Source organism: Caretta caretta, chromosome 2, assembly GCF_965140235.1.
Source record: "Caretta caretta isolate rCarCar2 chromosome 2, rCarCar1.hap1, whole genome shotgun sequence".
Lineage (NCBI taxonomy): Eukaryota > Metazoa > Chordata > Testudines > Cheloniidae > Caretta > Caretta caretta.
The window spans coordinates 83271859-83292232 of record NC_134207.1 but is presented as its reverse complement, the minus strand read 5'-3'; the positions used below and the strand labels follow the sequence as shown (position 1 = coordinate 83292232).

Sequence of the window (20374 nt, the reverse complement as noted above, 5' to 3'; positions counted from 1 at the left end):
ATAAGTTCATGAAAGAAAAGTATGAGAAACAATTTATTTAGACTGGACAGGAAAGAAACTTGTAAAATTACAAAATATTGGCTCACAAGCCACATTATCCGACTGATGGCTTGTGTATTAGCTTGTGAATCAAGACTTTTGCCTGACGATAAATTGCTGCAAACATCTTCAGCTCTGGGAACAACCTCATCATGACTATTTTAGTAGTTAGAGATAGTTAAATAAATATTTTCAAAATACTTTTGAAGGCATCTATTATATGGCTATTTTGGGTGGTGGTGATGGTAGTAATCATTTGCACTTGTGTGCTGTTCCAGTTACCTTTGTATTGGCTGAGTATAATTACTCGTTAAGGGCATGATCCAAAGCCCACAGGGGTCATTGGGAGTCTTTCCACTTTAGATCAGGCTCTAATAATTTGACTATTTTTAAACTTAAAAGTTACTTTGCAGAAACACATACATATACATTTCCTACTTTTAGTTAGCTGATAAAAGAAAACAGAACTACAGGTTGACACTTGGGAATAGGAGGACATAGAACATATTTTTAAATCAAATCATATCTATGTCAATATGAAAGGATATTTAATAATGAAGAAAGTAATTTGCTAATTAAGTCACTGATCCAGTAAAGCATTTAAGCACATACATAACTTCAAGCATGTGGACATTTTTAATGGGATGTGCTTGGTTGCTTTGCTGGATTGGACTCTAAGGCTCACCTAAGCAGTCCTCCAGCATACTGTCCCGCTGAAATCAGTTGAGCTACTTGCATGAGTAAAGATCGCTTGTATCAGTATGTATTTGGTCTGATTGGACTCCCACGTGTTTCCATTTAAAAATGAAAGTTTATCTTTTGACCCTACAATGACTGGAAACAAAGGACCTGCATGCTTCACGAATTCATTTGGAGATGACATTTTTCTTCCTGTGCAAACCTCTGTGAGAAGTACTAACAGGCTGTAAAGTGAATAGTCTGTCTCCTCCTCTCCAAACTAAAATCTCGGCTGGTCTCTCTGACATCTGTTTGTGGATGTCTAGCTGTCGGCTCAAGCCCAGAGCTCTTAATCTTTCCCCCAAGCCCTCCCCAAGCTCCTTTCGTGATTACTGTCGCCAACAACAGGATGATGCCTGTCGCTCAAGTCTGTAACCTGGGTGTCATCTTCAACTTGGACCTCTCTCTGGATCCTCACTTGCAGGCTATGTCTAAATTTTTCAGATTCTTTCCTTGTAACATCTCTTAAGAAACAGCCTTGCCTATCCATCCACACAGCTAAAACTTCCATCCAGGTTCTGGTCCATTCATGTCTTAATTACTACAACATCCTGTTCTCTGGTCTTGACAAATGCAGTCTTGCCCACTCATATTTATTCAGAACACTGCTGCAAAGATCATTCTTCCAAACTGTTGCTTCGACCACATCACCCCTCTCTTTGCATCCTTCCACTGGCTTCCCCTTCTCTATTGCAACAAATATAAGCTATTTGTCTTCACTTTCCAGGCCCTTCATGGCTTATTCCCACTGTACCTATCATCTCTCATTCACTATTGAAATGTTGAGTTCTGCCTCCAGTCAGTCAATGATGCCACCTTTCATCATCCACTTGTTAAATTTTCAAACAGGCACCTTTTGTGCTTTTTCTCATGCTACCCGTCATGCTTGGGAGGAGCTCCCCGTAAACCTCTGAAAAGCTATGTCATTATCCTCCTTTAAATCCCTCCTTAAAATTCTTCTTTGCAGTGATGCCTACAAAACAATTGAAAATGGTTAGGCTGCTGGTATTCTGGTACCATAGTGAGCAATATTTTCACATTACTTCCTTGTACTCTCCCATCTCACTGTATCCATTTCTTATACTTAAGTTGTAAGCTCTTTGGGGCATGGATCATCTTTTTTTGTTCTGTGTTTGTACAGTGCCTTGCATAACTAGGGCGTGTGCCTTCTATGATAATACAGATGATGATTATAGTAAAATATACTTTGCATATGTGTTTCATAAACTTTTGTGAGATTTTTATCTTCCCACCATACGGCCTTTGGAAAAATTCAAAATTAAACACAAAATTTGAAAGGCGTTCCTTTCAAAAAGATTGTTTATAAACTTCAATAGTAGTAGTATTTTTTAGCACTTACAATAATGTTTTTTCACCTGTAGGAGTCAGAGTTGTAGACAACTTTGGAAGTTAGTGTCTCTGGGAATTGAGTTATATTTGTTTGTGTGGCTAGATCCACAGCTTATTCTCAAATAAATTTGTTAGTCTCTAAGGTGCCACAAGTACTCCTGTTGTTTTTGTGGATACAGACTAACACGGCTGCTACTCTGGAAATAGATCCAAATTGTGTCAGTAGTATAAAATGGCTCACATTGCTCTAGAGACCCTGTTTCTTTTGTCATGATGAACATGTAGGTAAGGTTTTGGGTTCATGCCCCTCATGAAGATATGCAGCAGTTTGGTTTGATAATACCGGAGATGGAGCTAGGCCTCAGGCATGATGCAACAACAGAACTCCAATCTTGGGAGAACAATTGCTCCTTGGAAGAATGTAGGGTGACCAGATGTCCTGATTTTATAGGGACAGTCCCGATTTTTTGGGTCTTTTTCTTATATAGACTCCTATTACCGTACCCCACCCCCGTCCCAATTGGTAAGTGTGTAAGAATGGGATGTGGTAAGTGTGTGGGAATGTGAATGTAACATGGAGAAATTGTACTATAATGGAAAGTATTTTAGAAAATTGCCAAAATCAGTCATAGACTATAATGTTGTTTTTATTATTCTTTTCCAGCAGGATTAAAGAGCTCAGCAATAGCACAGCGTCTCTCTGAGAAACTAATAGAAACCTCTTGCCCTTTTCTGAAAAGCATTTACACCCTGAGCTGTGCACACAAGCACATTGTCTGAGAAAACCCTAACTGGACATGCTTAGTCTAGTGCTAAAAATAAATAAATAAATTACAATCCACATAACTCTGATTATGTCAAGACCATTTTTTTCCATGTCTGGCATTGGTCCTTATTAGGGACACACTCTCCAGTCCAACTCTGAGCTCTAAAGCTTTATACCTCCGTGACCTAGCTCTATACAAACCTAAACTAAAAATGAAGAGAAGCTAGAACGTTTGAAGTGGGGAAATTATTTTTTTTCCCCTTCTAGAATTTCACTCAAAACTTTCCAAAAAATATTTTGGACAGGAATGAAGAGCATGATCCTGTCAGGTGCTGAGGGCCCTGCCCTCCAACAGAGTTCAGTGGGAGTTGAGAGCACTCGACATCTTTGAGAATTGGGCTGTTAAGCAGGAGTATTCTGAGTTTCAGAATAGGAGGTTATATACAGTAGAACCTGAAAGTTATGAACACCTCAGGAATGTAGGTTGTTTGTAACTCTGAACAAAATGTTATGGTGATTCTTTCAAAAGTTTATAACTGAACATTGACTTAATAGAGCTTTGAAACTTTACTATGTTGCAGAAGAAAAATGCTGCTTTCCCTTTTTCTCAATAGTTTGTTTAACACAGTACTGTACTGTACTTGCTCTTTTTTTTTTTTTTTTCGTCTCTGCTGCTGCTTGATTGTGTACTTCCAGTAATGAAGTATGTAGTTGATTGGTCAGTTCATAACTCTGGTGTTCGTAACGCTGAGGTTCTACTGTAATGGGAAATATTTTGCAACCTGAATTCTAGTGGTCAGTGCTGACACAATTGCTGTAATATTTTAAACTTCATTTCTGAACACCATGTGTGGACTTTTTTTCTTTCATTTGGAAATTTTAAAATTGAATTTATAACTTTTTTTCCAGTGTTCTGAGGGAGTGAGTAATATGAAATGTTGTGCCTAATGTGTGACATTTAAATCAAACAATGCCTAGATGATTGGATAAAGAAAAATATGGTTTCTTTGTTGTTCCTAAGTAGGGAAAATAATTTTTTTTGTTTATGTAAGCACTGCTCTGAAAGAGAGTTTATTTTTGCAGAGTTAATATCTCTTTTTTTGGTGGATAGTCATGGGTGGCTATTGCATCTTAAAATAATATTAGTGGTTCATTGCGGTCTTCATGGTGCATTTTGTATTTATTGGGGAAGAGTCCCTGAACACACAGTTGTTTTCTGTGTAAATAGTGAGAGAATACTTGGACTGGCAAGGTTGCACTGACCTTACCTAGTGGCCTGTTCCATTGATTGACACGTTTCAAAGGTTAAACTAACTGTGGATGAAATGTAATCAGTCGTGCACTGGATTCTTTCCAGATCACACTGGAAGAGTGCAGTAACCAGCACTGTTAGCTTTTGGAGAGCTAGAGACAGAGGTCATTACCTGTGCAGCTGTGAGCATGAAGAAACAACTGCCCTTCCTCTCTTTAAACAAACAAACAAAAAAAGCACGGCAGGGATCATTATTTTTCAGAGAGGAGTATGATGAATAAATCGCCAATCTCTCTTTTTTTTTTTTTTTTTTTTTTTGGTAGTTGTCAGAGCTCCCATGGGCCCCCACTCCCTGCTGACAGCTGGGCACTGTGTCATTAGCTGGGGGCAGGGCCAGCTTTACTAGCACTAAAGAGGCAGTAAAGGCTGTTTTGGAGAGAGAACACAACAATTGCTGCCGCTTCAAACAAAGCGGCAGCCAGAAACAGGCCAAGGAGAAGCCACAGCTTTAGAGTGTGACATACTCGTCCCTCTCCCTGTGCTGTATCTTTGTCTACCCCTCTCTCCGGCTAGGGATTGTGGACGGGCGTGTGTGTGCGCACACGCGCGCACGCACACACACACACACAGATATGGAAAGTAAGTGTGTGTGTGTGTGGTTCATGACCTTACAGCAGGCAGACAATCCAACCCTGAAGAGTGAGCTCCCTTCCCTTCTCAAAACAGCCACCATCCCAATTCCATTTCTCACTTGCTCCTGCATTTGGGGCATTTTCAGTCCCCAACACTCAGAAAGGACTTGCAGCATGAGTCTCCACCTGGCATCAGATAAAGGGCTGTTTGGAGGACACCAGAAGTGTGCAAGCTGTGGAAGGGGAGCACAGCTCATTGCTCAAAATTGGTTTCATTGCCTGCCAGCCCTGAATTTCCAGTTTGTCCCCCTTACCTAGCTCTGACACAACCCATCCTCACTTGCCAGCTATGTAGTGCCAATATACTAGGTGGAGAAAATAAATATTTCTCCTTTGAATTTGGTCCAAGGCATTCTAGTTTATCAAAACTGCATGCTCTATAGCTTAGTGTGCATAACACAGTCTTCATATCAACATAGTTAACAACCTTTGACATTTTTTTTCCCTGACAGACAATTCTCCGAGTAAGCCAGTGACTCAGTAAACCTGCAGAGTGGTTAGTGTACATTTTGGTGACACTATTTTAATCAAATGTCTTATTTATTCAGTGTCTAATAACATTTGTGTTGTGGTTAAATAACCATGAGCATGGATAGATATCTTTATCCAAACATATGAATGACCCTATATAATTGCTTTATTTTCTTTGGATTTATATGTATTGCAGTGGTAACTAGAGAAGACCCGGTCAAAAAGAAGGTGCAAAGTACTTGGACTTCATCGATATATATATATATATATATATATATATATATATATATATAAAATATTTAATGGGGAAGTAGAATCTCTGTCCTGAGGAGTTTACAATCTAAGAAAATCACAGCCTGAAATTCATGTTAAGTCCTACCCTTAGCTGCGATTGTGTTCTTGGGAGAAGCCACCTTGGTTATGTTTAAATGGAGGACAGCCTGTTTTCTCCCTCTGCCCCTTAAAGGGAGAATTCCTTCCCTCTGAATCTTCAGGTGGACCCCCTCTCTCTTTGGTACAGAAGAGTGTTTTTTTCAGGGCTTTGGAGCTGTGCTCCGGCTCCGCTCCAGCTCCAGGCAAAAACCTGCAGCTCCACTGCTCCGGAGCTACTCAGTGGGCTCTGCTCCAAAGCCCTGATTTTTTTTTCCCCCTTTTCTTTTTCTCCTGAGATCCCCCTCTCCATTTATTCTCTTTTATCCCATCTGAGTGTTGTGTTCCCCTTTCCTTCTCCCTCCCAATGTGTGGGTCTCCTCTCTTCCCTAACTCCTAGAGCTTTGGAGATGTGGGAGAATGATGCGTGGGCTAGTGTGCAGTACTGTACCTGCAGGAACCCTCTGACAGAATGTTCCCCCTTCTCAACCCTGCCTCTGCCATTTAGGGCTTGTCTACGTGTTCATTGTGTGTAAGCTGGGGTGTAAATCTACCCTGCGCTAACCTGCCATCCAGTTACTGCCCACGTGGCTCTTGCTGCCATGCACTAACAGGTCCTTAAGGTACTTCGATCTAGTTCTGTTTTACTAGTTTTTGATTAAAGCGCACAAAGTAACTGTTAGTCTGTGTCAGCAGGGTCCACCCAAACAGTTAGTGGATGGCAGGCTGGTATGGGGTAGATTTGCACCCCAGGTTGCTGCAAACTTAAATGTTTGTGTACACAGGGCATGAGATCATCTTTGTACAGTAAAATTCTCACATGTAGAGAACAGTTTGGATCCTGTAGCTCAGCTTTGTGGCTGAACTCAAAAGCGCTCCAGACATTCCGGACCCTGTTTCACTCTGAACCATTTTAGTGTAAGTGTATGTGGTGGTTGCTGGCATAATGGGACAAAGAGTTCCAGTAGTTCTAATGCTTCCTCATAGTACATGTGTGGCCTTCTTGAAGTCTCCTCAGTTCTGCTGCTCCTGGTAGCTCTGCAGGGAACTGTGCAAGTGGCACTCCCAGGGCTTTGCCACTCAAATGGGTTAGAATCGTTCTAGTGAAGATGTGGGGCAAAACTGCAATAGCTGAGAACATAAATCAACATGACTAGTGTTGGCACACTGGCCTGGTTGTGTTTATCCAGTTCTAGCCCCCTAGTTCAATTAGGAATTGATCAGTTCTCCAGTGTACATACATCTTCAGCTGGAGGCCTCCTGCCTGCACTGCTGAGTAACCCTAGCAACTGGAGGTCAATGTCCTCCCCTCCTCACTCCCTCCCCCCATCAGTTCAACCAGTTAACTAGGACTGGATTGTGACAGTCCCAGCCAAAAGGGAAAAGTTGCAAATGCGAATCAAGGAGTTGTTTCCATGTCAAAATACCTAGAATACCTGAAACAAATAAAGGTGATTAATATTAGTATTTTTAGCCAGATCTGCTGCTGTCATGTATTTCTGCACAAGTGTACAATAGTTAAGCGGTAAGTCCTGACAGAGATCTGTTCTGCTTGAATATCTTTCTAATGAGGAAACCCAGAACACTCCAAAGAACAGATACTTGAAGTAACTTGTTTAGAAAAGCTTTTGAGGCTGAATGTGGGGCCTGCTTGAAATGAAGCTTCTGAAGATGATTTCTTATATCACAGGTCAGTCAGTTTGCCTCTTTGTTTAGAGTGCTGTGAGATGCCTCAGTACAAAGGTCACTTGTGGGTTTAAGAAGACAATAACCCACACCCATCCAGAGATCACCTCATTTTCTCTATGGAATATAAGAACTAACTACACTGAAGAGCATGATCTTACAAATCTATTTGTACCCGGGTCACCAAGTATCAGGTATGTTTTTCAACACAGGGCTAGGAATGTGTTTGTACAGCACATTGACAGTGGAGTATCGGTTTCTGATTTCAGTATGGCATTAGGTTAAATGTATCCCTTAAAACAATTGGAAAATATAATAGGTTCTGTTTCAGACTTCTGAGATGGTGGATAGTACCTAAAATTTTGGAATAAAAGCTCATAAAAGTCAGTAAATATTGTTACCTTTTTTTTCTGACATAATTGTCACTAGTTCTATGAGTTAGCAACAGACAGCTTGTTGCTCAGAGTTTTGATGTCTATTGAATCAGTGTAAGTTACTGTAAACAAGGTTCTGGGTTTACAAAAGTTGCTTCTCCAGATGAGAACAGTCAGTTCTCTCAGTCTCTGACTTGGGACTGAAGCCATATAGTTATGTATTTATGATTTCTTTTTAAATAAGAATATAAAAATATCAAATAGCTGTGTTTTATTTTTCCTTATTTTTTTAGAACATAAGTTAAGTCATATCCCTTACCATTTGATACTCCCCTCCCAAATAGTTTCCTTCTCTCCAGCATTTCTTAACGCGCCATACTTCCTGCCCTTCCTCTCAACTGAGGGTTTGTCTACACTTGAAAATTAATTTGGATTAAGATAGGGTGTGAATTTAAAGTGCAGCAGTTATTCATGAACAACTGTGTATGAGCACTCTTATTCTATAATAAGACTCATTTATTCCTGTTTAGCTTAATCCACTTTCAAAGTGGAGTAAATGAATAGCTATTTTGGAATAGCTCCATGAGTAGACAGGCTCTCAGCCAGATCTCTCTACCAGAATTTCCATCTATCCATTCTTCAGCAGAGGGCCTGGGTGTACTGGAGCTACTAATACTGGAGTGCCACAATGGTCAAACCCCAAGGTAGAAATGTTTTGAAACTAGAGTAAGTTACACTGGGGCCAGGCCCATTTTACACTAATGCAGCACACCTAACTCGGGATTTGCCCTGGTGTAACAACTTTGGTACAAATATCCACAGCATAGATTGTGCTCTAAAGACCTATTAACCCTCTGTATTCCCCCTCTGTTCCAGTTAGCTTGGAGTTTGAGAGCCTGAATCTGAGTTACATTAAGGGCCTTCTTACATTGGACTGACAGTGTATAGGAGTCTTAAAGCGGGACAACATTCAATTTGCACCTACTTTAAAGCAGTGTAAAAGGGCACATAATGTAAATGAGAATTCAGGCCTGTCTCTTACACTTCAGGTCTTTCCATTTTCTTTTTCTTGTTCTACCTCATACCTCCCTAACTGAATGAAGATCTGGATGGTCCTCTCTCCTTCCGTCTCCACCTTGCCCCTTTACTGACATCCTGCCAAGTCCACTGTAAATCAGCTGAGCTCCAGGATCCAACCTTAATTAAACACACTTGGGATATATCTATACTGTAAATGTCTTACCAATATTTGAACACCGCTGTACCAGTGCAACCAATGGTATAAACTCTGTGGTAGAGTGGGCATAGGCAGTTTTAGATGATACAGTAGTGAAATCCCATGCACTGAGTCTACAGTGTTCGTAGCACCACCGCTCAAAAACTAGTATGAAATTCACTAGGGTAGACAAGGTCCAGGTACCCCACTCTGCTTTGGAATTTCTAGCAGTACTGCTAACCTTTACTTAATATAGATAGGGTATCTAAAGCCAACTGAGTAGTTTACTTCTTTGCATGTTATTACCCAAAATTCCCTTCCATCCCACAGCTGTTTCATAGCAGTGCTGTTCTTTTGGGAACAAACTGAAAGGTCTGTGCTTGCTTTTGGATGGAGAGAGTTCCTTAGTATGTGTTGTGTTGTGGCAGGCTTTTTCCTACATTTTAGCCTCCAAACCTTTATCATTTGTATTGTCTGTACCTGTGTGGAGAGTGTATATGTTATAGGAAGGGAACCTCTGTTTACACAAATATTCTGTCAAAGAATAGTTGTGTACTTTGAGGGAGACCTCTAGTTGTACTTCTATGTAATGAATTATTTTGCTTATCAAACTCCGCAATCTGAGTCAGACAGTAAACTGAAATGATCTGTACAACAAATCTTAAAATCATTATAGGTCTTTAAAATGTCACAAAGATTCAAAGGGAAGGTGGCCAATTTGCCTGGTAAATTAGCTGCAGTCAAGAACGTGTTACCTTCAGTAGCTTGTCTAAGTCTCTGCACGGTCGTGGCTTCATTGCCTCAAATGTCACTTAAAGTAAGAGTAGTTTTTATAACTACACATAAAAGACAGGATGGCTTAATGAAGATGATTTCTTCATGTGTCAGAATGACCCCTTTGTTTCTCATCTTACTCTTTTGTTGCCTGCAGCTAATCTGCGTTTGGGTTATCAGATCCTGGGATCTGACAATGCTGATTCTAGCAATGGCATTCATCTGGAATGCTGCCTTTTGTTTACTGGTTTTACCAGGCCTCAAATGCTTTCTTTGGTCATCTGGTGTCTCCACTAATGTGATTTGCACTCTCATGCTCTGCAGGTAGTCATGAGGTTTTATATGGGAATTAGACTATGGCCTGCCACCCTGGTTGCTAATGAATCCACAGGGTAGTCTGTTTTTGTTTTGCTTTTCCAACTTTCTTTTAAAAGACAAACTATATTCTGTTTGTGTTTTTATAGTCTCCTTATTGCTTTGGACTTTAACTTTTAGAGAAGATTTACCAGCTGTGTTGTAAGAAACTTAGTAAATTCCATTTCTTATGGAGCCATTTACTTTTGGTTCAAGGCTTATAAATATATACAGAAAGATATATTGCCACTTTTAGATCTTCAGAGTTTCTTTATAACTATCGTTTGTTTTAACAATAAATATCCCTCATACTTTTGGATATCTGATTATAATACTGGGAGATTGATCATTTTTAAAAAAATGTTGTATATCTAGACTAGAAAAGTGAATCTGTATAATACATAGGGAAATGGAAGTGTTTTAATAATTAGGTTGCAACTGAAGTCTTATCATTCCATAAGCACAATTCAGGAAAGAGTAAAGCTCACATTTATATTGTTGAGCTGGGTTATGATCTTGAACCACCATAGACAAAAGAAAACAGCTGAGGGTAAACACAAGTACAGTTGGGTAACAATGGGCAAAAGTACTAAGCTGTTTGTTCTAATAGTATGGGGAAATTACTTGTGATTTTCTTTGTGGTTTGTTTAATTTGAAAAGAGAACGGGATTGAACGTAACACCTGAGATTTCATATATCAAATACCACAGCAGTTGTGCATTATGTAATGTTAGTAACTCCCCCATTCCCTTCTTTTTCACATTAGGGAAGACAACAGGCTCTCAAATGCTTAGGCCTGGTCTATACCAAAAACTTAGGTCAACCTAGCTATGTCGCTAGGTAGCTGAGAGATGCAGTTAAGCTGACCTTAGCCCTCATGTAGAAACTGCTTGGTCAGTGTAAGAATTCTTCCATTGACCTATCCACTGCCTCTCAAGGGAGTGGATTTACTCTAGCAATGGAAAAATCACTACAGCTGTGCCTCTATAGAACTTGTAGATAGATACAGCCTTAGGTGTTACATTTGGAAGAAGGTCAGATGCTGAAGCCAACATGGGGTCTGGGCTTACAAACCCTCACTCAGTTCCATTGATTTGAATGAAGCTACTAGAGTGATCAGGAGTCTTCAGGAGTAGTCCTACAAGTATGTAGCGGCTAGCACATGATTCCAAAGTACATTCTGAGCACGATGTGTATAGTTTTAACTGCCACCTTAATCATTTTAATTTTTCTTTCAATATATGGTATCATCTTTAAGTTTTTTTCTGAACACAGAACTTTAAACATTTTCATGATTAAAGACTGAGCATAACTGAGTGAACTGCATAAAGGGTATAGAACAGGCGTGGCCAAATTGCAGCTCGTGAGCCTCATGTGGCTCTTGTACAGTTAGTGTGGCTTGCTGAGCCTCCCACCCATCCCCCATTCTCTACCTACCAGACTGGGGGCGGGAGCTTGGGGCTTCTGCCCTGCAGCAGGGTTGTGGGGCTAGGAGCTTCGGACCTGGGGGGAGTGGGGGAGTCTCAGGGCTTTAGCCCCGCAGGGAGGCATCAGGGCAGAACCCCAGTGCCCCAGTGGGCGCCACTCTGTGAGGAAGTTTGTGCATGTCTTGTGACTCTCAAACTTCTGAAGATTATTGTATGTGGAGGGTCAGTAAGTTTGGCCACCCCTGTTATGGAATCTTTCTTGTGAAAGACTTAGTATATGTGGGAATATAAATTCAATAGTAAAGTGGCAATAAAACTTCCCACTAGCCTAACTTAAATCTTGAGCCATGGTGGAGAGAGCAACTAACAGGTTTTGTTTGTTTTTCTTTCTGTTTGTGTCTTTTTAAGTTGGAAAATTTTAGATAGCTATTAAAAAAACCACCCTCAAAACCAAAATTTTGTGCAAACTAACGGCCCTTTGTCACTCAAGGAACAAAATAATACAATAATGGACAATAAAAATAGGAGTTTATGTTCTCTGACAGGCCAGTTCTGTACCATTTAAATCAGTGACAGTTTTGCCATTGACTTTAGTAGGTATAAGATCTGGTTTCTACAATGGACGAATATATTGGAAAAAATAAGGGTTGGGGAAGTGTCATTCATAACACACAGAATTTGTCCTTGATAGTTTGCCATATTTTTTATGCATCACAATTGATGACAGGAGCTGGAATTTCTGATCAAAGAATAGCAGCAACATTATTTAGTATTTGTTTTACTGAAGAAAAATGTTACTGTGTAAAGAATGCAGTTACAGGATGTATTTAATAATGAGGGTAGAACATATAAACTAAGAATAAATCGATTGAGTCATAGTGGCCTGACAGCTGCATAGAAGGTCCTTGTGACCTAGAGGTTTGTGACCCATGAAATTCCCACTTTCCTTGGAATTGGTAATCTATATTGAAATGCAGAAGTTTGAGAAAAGCTTTGAAAGTTACATATTGCATGGCCTGAAGTGTCAAGTAAAATTATAATTGGGATATGAATATTAAGTTGAAAGTGTGTTTATGCTAGTTGAAATTATGGTGGGGCTGGATTCTGACTTCACATAGGTGTTACACTAGTGTAATTCCATTGACTTCAGTGAAGCAACGACCGATTCTCACGTGTGAGATCAGACTAAGGACCATTATATTTGTAGTCAAACAGCATGCTAAAATTAATATAAACTTCAAACATGGTGGTTGATGCTTGATTGCTTTTTGACTTTATTTTATGAACTTGTGTGCCAAGGAGTTGAACCCAAAATTTTGCTTTATAAGTCGTTCGTGCATCTGACTGAAAGAGACAAATTATGCAAGTAAGGGCTTGTGTCAAAGAGTTGTTTATAAAATGGTATATATCCAAGGCTACAGGATTTCTTTTTCTTACGTTGGCAGACAGTCCAGAGGCCAAAAGGAAGATAAATCACAACTGGCCCCCTCTCTCATTTTTGAAATGGTTCAACCCTGGGGTTTAGCTGAAGGACTTAAGGAGTTTTTGAAGTGCAAATGGGTTGGTGAAGGGTAAACCTTTTCAGAGTTTCATTTTGATGGATTTTTTTTTTCTGTGTGGATTTCTGGCACCGGCTGTGATCTGGGAAGGCCAGGGGTTTTTTTTTGTTTTGTTTTTGATCAATCAAGCAAGAAGAACTTGCCATGGGGGCGTACATTCTCTGCATGCATATTGATCCTATTGTGTTTAAAAGTAGTTAATTTAATCAAGGCTTTTTGAAACCCTCCCCAATAAGACTTGCATTAATGGAGCTGTCATTTCAAGGTCATGCTTTAGTGTCAGTAATTAGTATTAATGACAAAAGTTACCTGTAAGTGAAATGTTGTTAGCTGTTACACTTACGACTTATTAGGTTGTTGGGCTAATTAGGGTGAGATCAGGTTCTAAATATATGCATTTTTTAAATGTTCAGTGTGAATAAAAATGGTGCTCTGTCATCAAGTTAGAGATTAAGACTGTCTTGATTGTTTTCAAGGTATCCTTTCAGCGGTATTGGCTGAAGTCAGGTATTGTTGTAGAGCACATTATTCATTTTACAATTGAGATTTTGCAGTACAACTAGGGAAACATATCTAACCCCCTTTTTTTAACTCAGATGTGTTTTAATATGAAATGTATATTTGAAGAGAAGTTACCCAAAAGTGCAAACTGTCTGTGCCTTCCATCGGTTTCATTTGAGCTAATGAAGGACAACTTACTCAGTGGCTCTTAATATATAATTGATTATTTCCCCAACTCATACATTTTACCTATATGATGTGTAAAATTCAAACTTATAAAATATAACTAGTTCTTTGTTACTAAATAGGTTGCCAAGTAAAATATTCTAAAAATTGTGAGTGTGTGTATAATACAAGCATGCGCACACATGCACTGGAATGAAAAATAATTTGAAGTTTTATAAGTGGCTCATTGGCCATAAAGCCATTGAAATAAATTATGACAAACTACTCCCATCCCCCATGTTCTGTTTTCTTTCACAGAACCAATATGGTCATAAAATCTGTTTGGTTTTTTTTTGCAATAGGTTTGTCCCAATGTTTATTTTGTCAAGGTGGATGTGAGCTGCAAAATTCAGATTTGGATTTCACACACCCCAATATTCAGTGGTGTTTGGATCCAGATATTTGGTTTGACTTGCCATCCACAGTTTTGGATTCCCACATTCTAGTCTCCTCCTTCCAGATAAAATGTCTGCAGGGTTCACAGCCAGGGTTTTTGGTTCAGGTCTATTTCTGTTATTTATGACCATCTGTCTCATTTTACACAGTCTTTAAAATATGTCATTTGGAAAAAATGGATGGCTTAAGAACTACAAATACTTTCTCTTTAATGTTCTTAACAATTGAACTGATAACTTCAAGATGTACGAGTGGTCACTAGTATGATATTCTGCCTCGTCTAATCAAAAATAGATAATCTTTGGTTCAGTTTTGGCCCAGATCCTACCCAGAGATTCACAGTATTGCCAATCCAAAAAATCATGAATCAGGCACCCCCAAATCCTGAGACTGATTTTAGAATGATGAGATTTTATTAAGTAATCAATTTTGGTGGTTTAATTTGTCTCCTGTGTTGTTGTTGTTTGTTGTTTTTAAAAATCTTTTAGGGTTCAAGTTTTACTTCATAATTATGTGGGCTGGAACCTTTTTTAAAGAAAGCTGAGCTTTCTCACCTATTCACATGCCACCAGGAGAAGAGGCTTTAAAATAAAATAACCCACATATTATGAGGCTTCTGACAAAATTGTGATAAATGGCAAAATTGGATCCCAGTTCAGAGAGGGGTTGCTCCTCCACTGTACTATTTTCTCTCCATATCTTCCGCATATCTGTGACACTCCTCTTCCCCTCCCCTGCCAAGAGCTCTGCCTGGATCAAGATCTGGATGGGCTGTGGTGTAGCTTGGGCAGGCCAGAGCGCTGAAGACAACTGCATGGCTTATTCCACACAGGCCCCCCCAGCAAAATGAAGTTTTTCTGCAAATTTCCTCCTTAGAAGGGAGCACTCAGTTGCAAGTGAGGCATTGGCTAACAGTGGAAGCCTTGGCAACATGGCTAAATGGCACAACCCGGGTGGTGGAGGGAACAGGGATCTTGGAGAGCATGTGGGAAGGCAAACCCCACCCTCAATGGACCTACTTGGGAGGAATTCTGTGAGGTGATAATCATTGGGTCTTCCTGCTCTTTGGGGTTCTGGGCCATGGTTTTTACTGAAGAAAGAGACATTCTGGTCCTTTTTTATTTAACTCTCTACACTTTGGATGCTCTTAATATGAGGAAATGAAACCATATTACATGGCACTCTATGTAGAAATGATTATATTAGAGCTTGGGTACCGAGGGCCCAGTCCCGTATCAGGATCTGCTAATGTGGACCTTTGCATCTGCTGAAGTCAAAGGGATGCTGTGTAAGTGTAGGGGGCTGTGCTAGGGGATCTTGATGCAGGGTCAGAGCCTAAGGGCAGGTCTATACTTAAAACCCTGCACCAGCAGCTGTGCTGCTGTAGCACTTCGGTGAAGACACTACTATGCTGACAGGAGAGCATCTCCTGTCGGCATAGTTAATCCACCTCCGCGAGAGGCATGTTGACAGGAGAACATATCAACATAGTGCTGTCACCAGCGGGGGTTAGGTCGATTAGAATTATGTTGCTCAGGGGTGTTGATTTTTCACACCCCTGAGCGACATAGTTATATCAATATAAATTTATAGTGTAGGCCTGGCCTAAGAGTGTACAATTTCCCAAGCATTACTCCAGTATTTATATAAAAAAATAACAACAAAAAAAGTCTCCCAACAAATTGGGGAGGATGTATCTGATGGTATGTTTTATAAAATCTTGTTTTTTCTGCTCATTTCAAAAAAATTGAGCAGTGTTTATCATGAAGCAAATTGCATATGGCCATTGAATTTATGGCAGTGTTGTGTTCAGCTTTTTTATTTTGTTTTCTCATTACAGACAGCATACCAATTGTAAATTGCCATGCAACTAATAAATATGGTAAAGAAGTGAATGTTGTGATCACGTCAATAGTAACTCATGAGAAAAAATTAGATCACAAGATGTTGGGTTAATTGGTCCCCTGTTTTGACCTTTGTTCTGTGTTTCTATATGGTTTTTGTCTGTAATGCTCATGTGACCTCAGCAATTTTGTATTCTGCAGTCAAGGTTATTTGCCATTATTGGGTGAAAACTGAATATAAGATGCTTTTTAAAACCTTGATGGCAAGGAAGGAGAAGATTTCCTTGCCTCCACACCATCCCTTTCATCAGAGAGGAAAGATTGAGTGTTCATGTCATCTCTCTCATTAGTTTGTGGCTGGAAGATGTTAATGTAACCTTGTTGTTGTTGTTGTTCCAGAAGAGATTTATGGCACCCCTCAGAATTGTTTTTATTTTTTCTCCTGAATTATAGTTTGTGTAGTGAATGCTGTGTTTATTTTATGAGTCAAATGTTTATATTCCAAATTGAAATTGCATGGTACGTTACAGTCGGTGTTAGGAAATAGCTCTTAAAATAATTATTCTTTGCTATTTTAATTGAAAAATCTGTGCTAAAATGTGCAGGAAAACTGAGTTAAAATTTTGTTGAGCTGTGGTGTTGAACTGTAGTAAACAATATTTAGTTGTGAGCCACAGATTTAATACTTCTGGGATTAAAATAGTTACTTGAAGAAGCAGCTCAATCTCTCTCACACATGCGTGTGCTTCCTGTGCCTGTGAATTTCCCCCAGAACACAAGTTTATCTTTATGGAAAAGTCCCACAGAATTTAATTCATAGATGACTTGTCTGTAGAAATTTTAAACCATCCTGTAAAATTTAATTACCAAATAATTGTGTTCTTGCTATAGAACTCAATAGCATGAGTTCTACAGATTTTAAAATTGTATAGAAAAGCCATCATTCTCTATTGAATTTTGTATAGCTTTTAGAGCAATTTATATGGAATCCTATCTAGTTACTTTTTAAACCTATTGGTTTCATCCCGGTTAAATGTTACAGGACTCTTCCATAAGAGTAAATAGTGAAAAGACCATCGGCAACAACAACAGGGGGTGGGGAGAAGCACTCTTTTGTGGCTTTGATTGTGTCAGATTCCGTTTCTTTGCAGTCATTTTCTTTTTTCACTTGAGAGGGGTTTATGGTGCAGTGTCCGTCACAACCCCATCTTAAAGTTGCAGTTGTATTTCTCTCTTGAGTTCGTAGAGGTGATGTTATCTTTTGTTCACTCAGCAGTATGGTCATTCCTAAGAGCATCTGTCACTTGAGGCATTATAAGATGGATGGGTCTCAAGTGAACTGCTGGCTGAAGCAAATGGTGAAAATAAGAAAAGACAAGGGGGTTGGGGGCCTTCAGAGATCAGAGAGGACAGACAACAAGGAAACACTGTTAAAAATCAAGAGTAAGCCAAGCAATACTAGAAGAAAGAATCAAGATTGATCACATGTTGTCATATTCTAAGTGTCTTGGAAACTAAGATTCTTCTATGGCTGTAATGATCTGAGGAAGTTTTCTAAATCATGGTAAAAATTTATTTGCTTGGCTTTTATATTTTATTTGGATATGAGGGATTGTCAGAACAGTGTGGTGGATTATGAGGAAGAAATTGTGCTTTGTATTATAGGTTTCATTCTAACTTCAGGAGGAATTTAAATTTTGCAATATTCAAAACAAAAAACCCTCTCTTCTCCAAAAAAAATCCAGCACATGCTGGTAACACTATTTTGTTTATTTTGGTGTGTCTGTCTATACTGGATGTGCTTACATGTCAGCCGGGTGCCCTCCCCCCATTCTGTTATATTGAATGCTAATTTCGTTTTGTGCAACAGCAGTAATCGAAAACCGAGACTATCAATAATTCTGCTTTTGGAGATGCAAATGAAGCTGTTTAATGAACAGAGTGCATCTCATAGTGTTTAATGTAAAAAGGAAACAGTTCTAATACAAGTTCTCTGACTTAGTTGGACTAATTAGGTTTGACATTCTGAACTGAAAATGAAAAAAAAATTTTTTTTTAAAGCTGCGAAGGTCCCAGTTTGCAGATCCAGTCAGATAAGGACAAAATGAGTTTTTACTTACAGAGGAGCCAATATATGACGAGGGGTGGGGAGGGATCTAGGCGGATGTTGGCTTGAAAAATTATTTTGTCACATTGTTTGGCGTTAGTCCACGAGGGGAAGCACGGGTTGAAAGGCAAAGAAATTAAGATGATTAGAAGGTTTAAAGCTTCACAAATGGTGGAGTATCTCTCTTCTCAATGGGTGTAAATAATAGATGAAAGACTAAGAGTGACAACAAAGGATCAGGGCATTTAAGAGGATGTGTGCAGCCTGAATAGAGGTCTGTGGCCTAGGGCCAAAGGTCTTAGCTTTGGGTGTAATTAGAAGAAAATACAAAAATGTCATTACTAGCAGGTGAAATGTTCAGCACGTGGCCAAAACATAGCAATTTCAGACCCGAGAGCTGTTCGAATTGGATTACGGGACTGTTAAAAATCATTAAATTCTTTGCGGAGTCTTATGGTTTGGTCAGAAATGATGTGGTTTAATCTTATTGACCATCTGTGATAGACTTCCTGTTTGTAGCATGGTGAGGTAGTGCAGCTCAGAGTAAGAACTAGAGTCCAGGGGAATGTGTAGGCTTTTTTTGTGTTACAGTGAAACACATTTCTCCTGACTAAAATAAGAAATATAAGGAACAGAGTTTCAATCTTTTACAACCCATTCCTTTTTTAGGATTGTGGAAAAGAAGAAGAAACTCAATTATATTGTTGGGAAAAATTTTTATTTCATTTCAGAGACATGTTTTTGTATTATTAATGTGCTTTCTAAAATTATTTTATACGTTATCTGACAATATTGGGTCAAGTTGTGCCATCAGCTTTAAGCAGAATATCCCACTTGCAACCAGTTAGGAAAGTTCTCCTTTAAAATCTGCCTGCAGTGTGGCCCATTATTGTAAAGAAAATGAATTGACTGGAGTGACTAGGAGGCGCTTGTGTGGAGATATAACCCACTCAACAAGAAGTCTATTTAAGGTTTTCTCTTCTGATAACAAATCTTATGTATAGTAATAGAATATCAGGGTTGGAAGGGACCTCAGGAGGTCATCTAGTCCAACCCCCTGCTCAAAGCAGGACCAATACCCAATTTTTGCCCCAGATCCCTAAATGGCCCCCTCAAGGATTGAACTCACAACCCTGGGTTTAGCAGGCCAATGCTCAAACCACTGAGCTATCCCTCCCCTAAATACATGTTTTAGAACTTGACATTTTTACTTGCTGTTTGCCACAGCCCTGTTGCCATCCTCTTGGGCATTTTAAGTATATTTATCTTGTATTAAATAGAATTTTTGCTTAAATTATCTTTACAGAAGCAGTTTGCGTGTGGGGGAGGGGAGAAATCAGCAATCCATCCTTTGACTTAATTTTTGTCTGGAAATAATTTTTGGTCATTACTGTATACCCTAAACAGACATAAAGATATATTATTAAAAGCAATATGTCTGAAAAGTAATCTCCTTAGGTTATCACCAAGTACTGATTGTTCTCTGCTTGGAGAATTTTTCCTTTAAGTGATTATTTTTTGCAGTACTAGGTCCTAATCCTGTTACCATTGCAGTGAGTAGCAAAGTTCCATTTGACCTCAGTAGTGATGGATCAGATCCTTACTCTGCAGAAGGAACGGATTTTGTTGGAGGATTGTCCTTCGTTGTTTAATGGCATAGAAGGAGCCACAGACATACTGCAGAAAGTGCCATATAGATTATATGGCTATTTAAAAAAACCAAAACATTTTTCTTCTTTTTGTCAGCTCGTGCGTAAAGTGAAGAAAGTGCTGTAGGGTCTGTAAACATATAATTAGGAACAGGATCTATCTGAGAAAATCTCTGTACTGACCAGTTTTGCCATATGTGAACTTTGATAGGCTGGTTTTAATGTCCTGTTGAGGCAGGTTTTAATGTCTTGTTGCTAACTGTATAATATGTTGGATCTGAACTGCCATCAATTATTTTGTTTTTTTCCCTCCTCATTATTTTGCAGGTGTTTAAGAACTTTAAACGACCTAGATAACGTGGCAGCGGGTTACCCTAAACTCTTAGCTACAACCCTTAATCATGAATGCATTTCAAAAAGGTTAAAAGAATACAAGAAGGTACTGTACTTACCTCATGCATTATACAGAATATGTGATGTTTGTTTTTATATCTCTTTGTCTTCAACGTCCACTTTTTTAAATCTGTGTTTTGAGAAATAGGAACTGTGAAAAGCTGTTCTGTTTTGGTACTATTGTGATGCACT

General features: G+C 39.1%; 1 protein-coding gene across 9 annotated transcripts in view; it reads left to right on the top strand.

Moving 5' to 3' along the window:
* Positions 1–20374, top strand: part of GREB1L (GREB1 like retinoic acid receptor coactivator) — a 227626-nt gene that overhangs the window by 81690 nt on the left and 125562 nt on the right. For 7 of the 9 annotated variants that reach the window (XM_048840428.2, XM_048840432.2, XM_048840433.2 and 4 more), the window contains one exon: positions 20117–20228. The exons of 1 other annotated variant lie outside the window; for it this stretch is intronic. The gene's annotated coding sequence lies outside the window, so the exon portion shown is untranslated. Of the gene's footprint in view, positions 1–7458; positions 7558–20116; positions 20229–20374 lie in introns of those variants that run through there. One more of the 9 variants, XM_075125294.1, reaches the window with a different exon arrangement.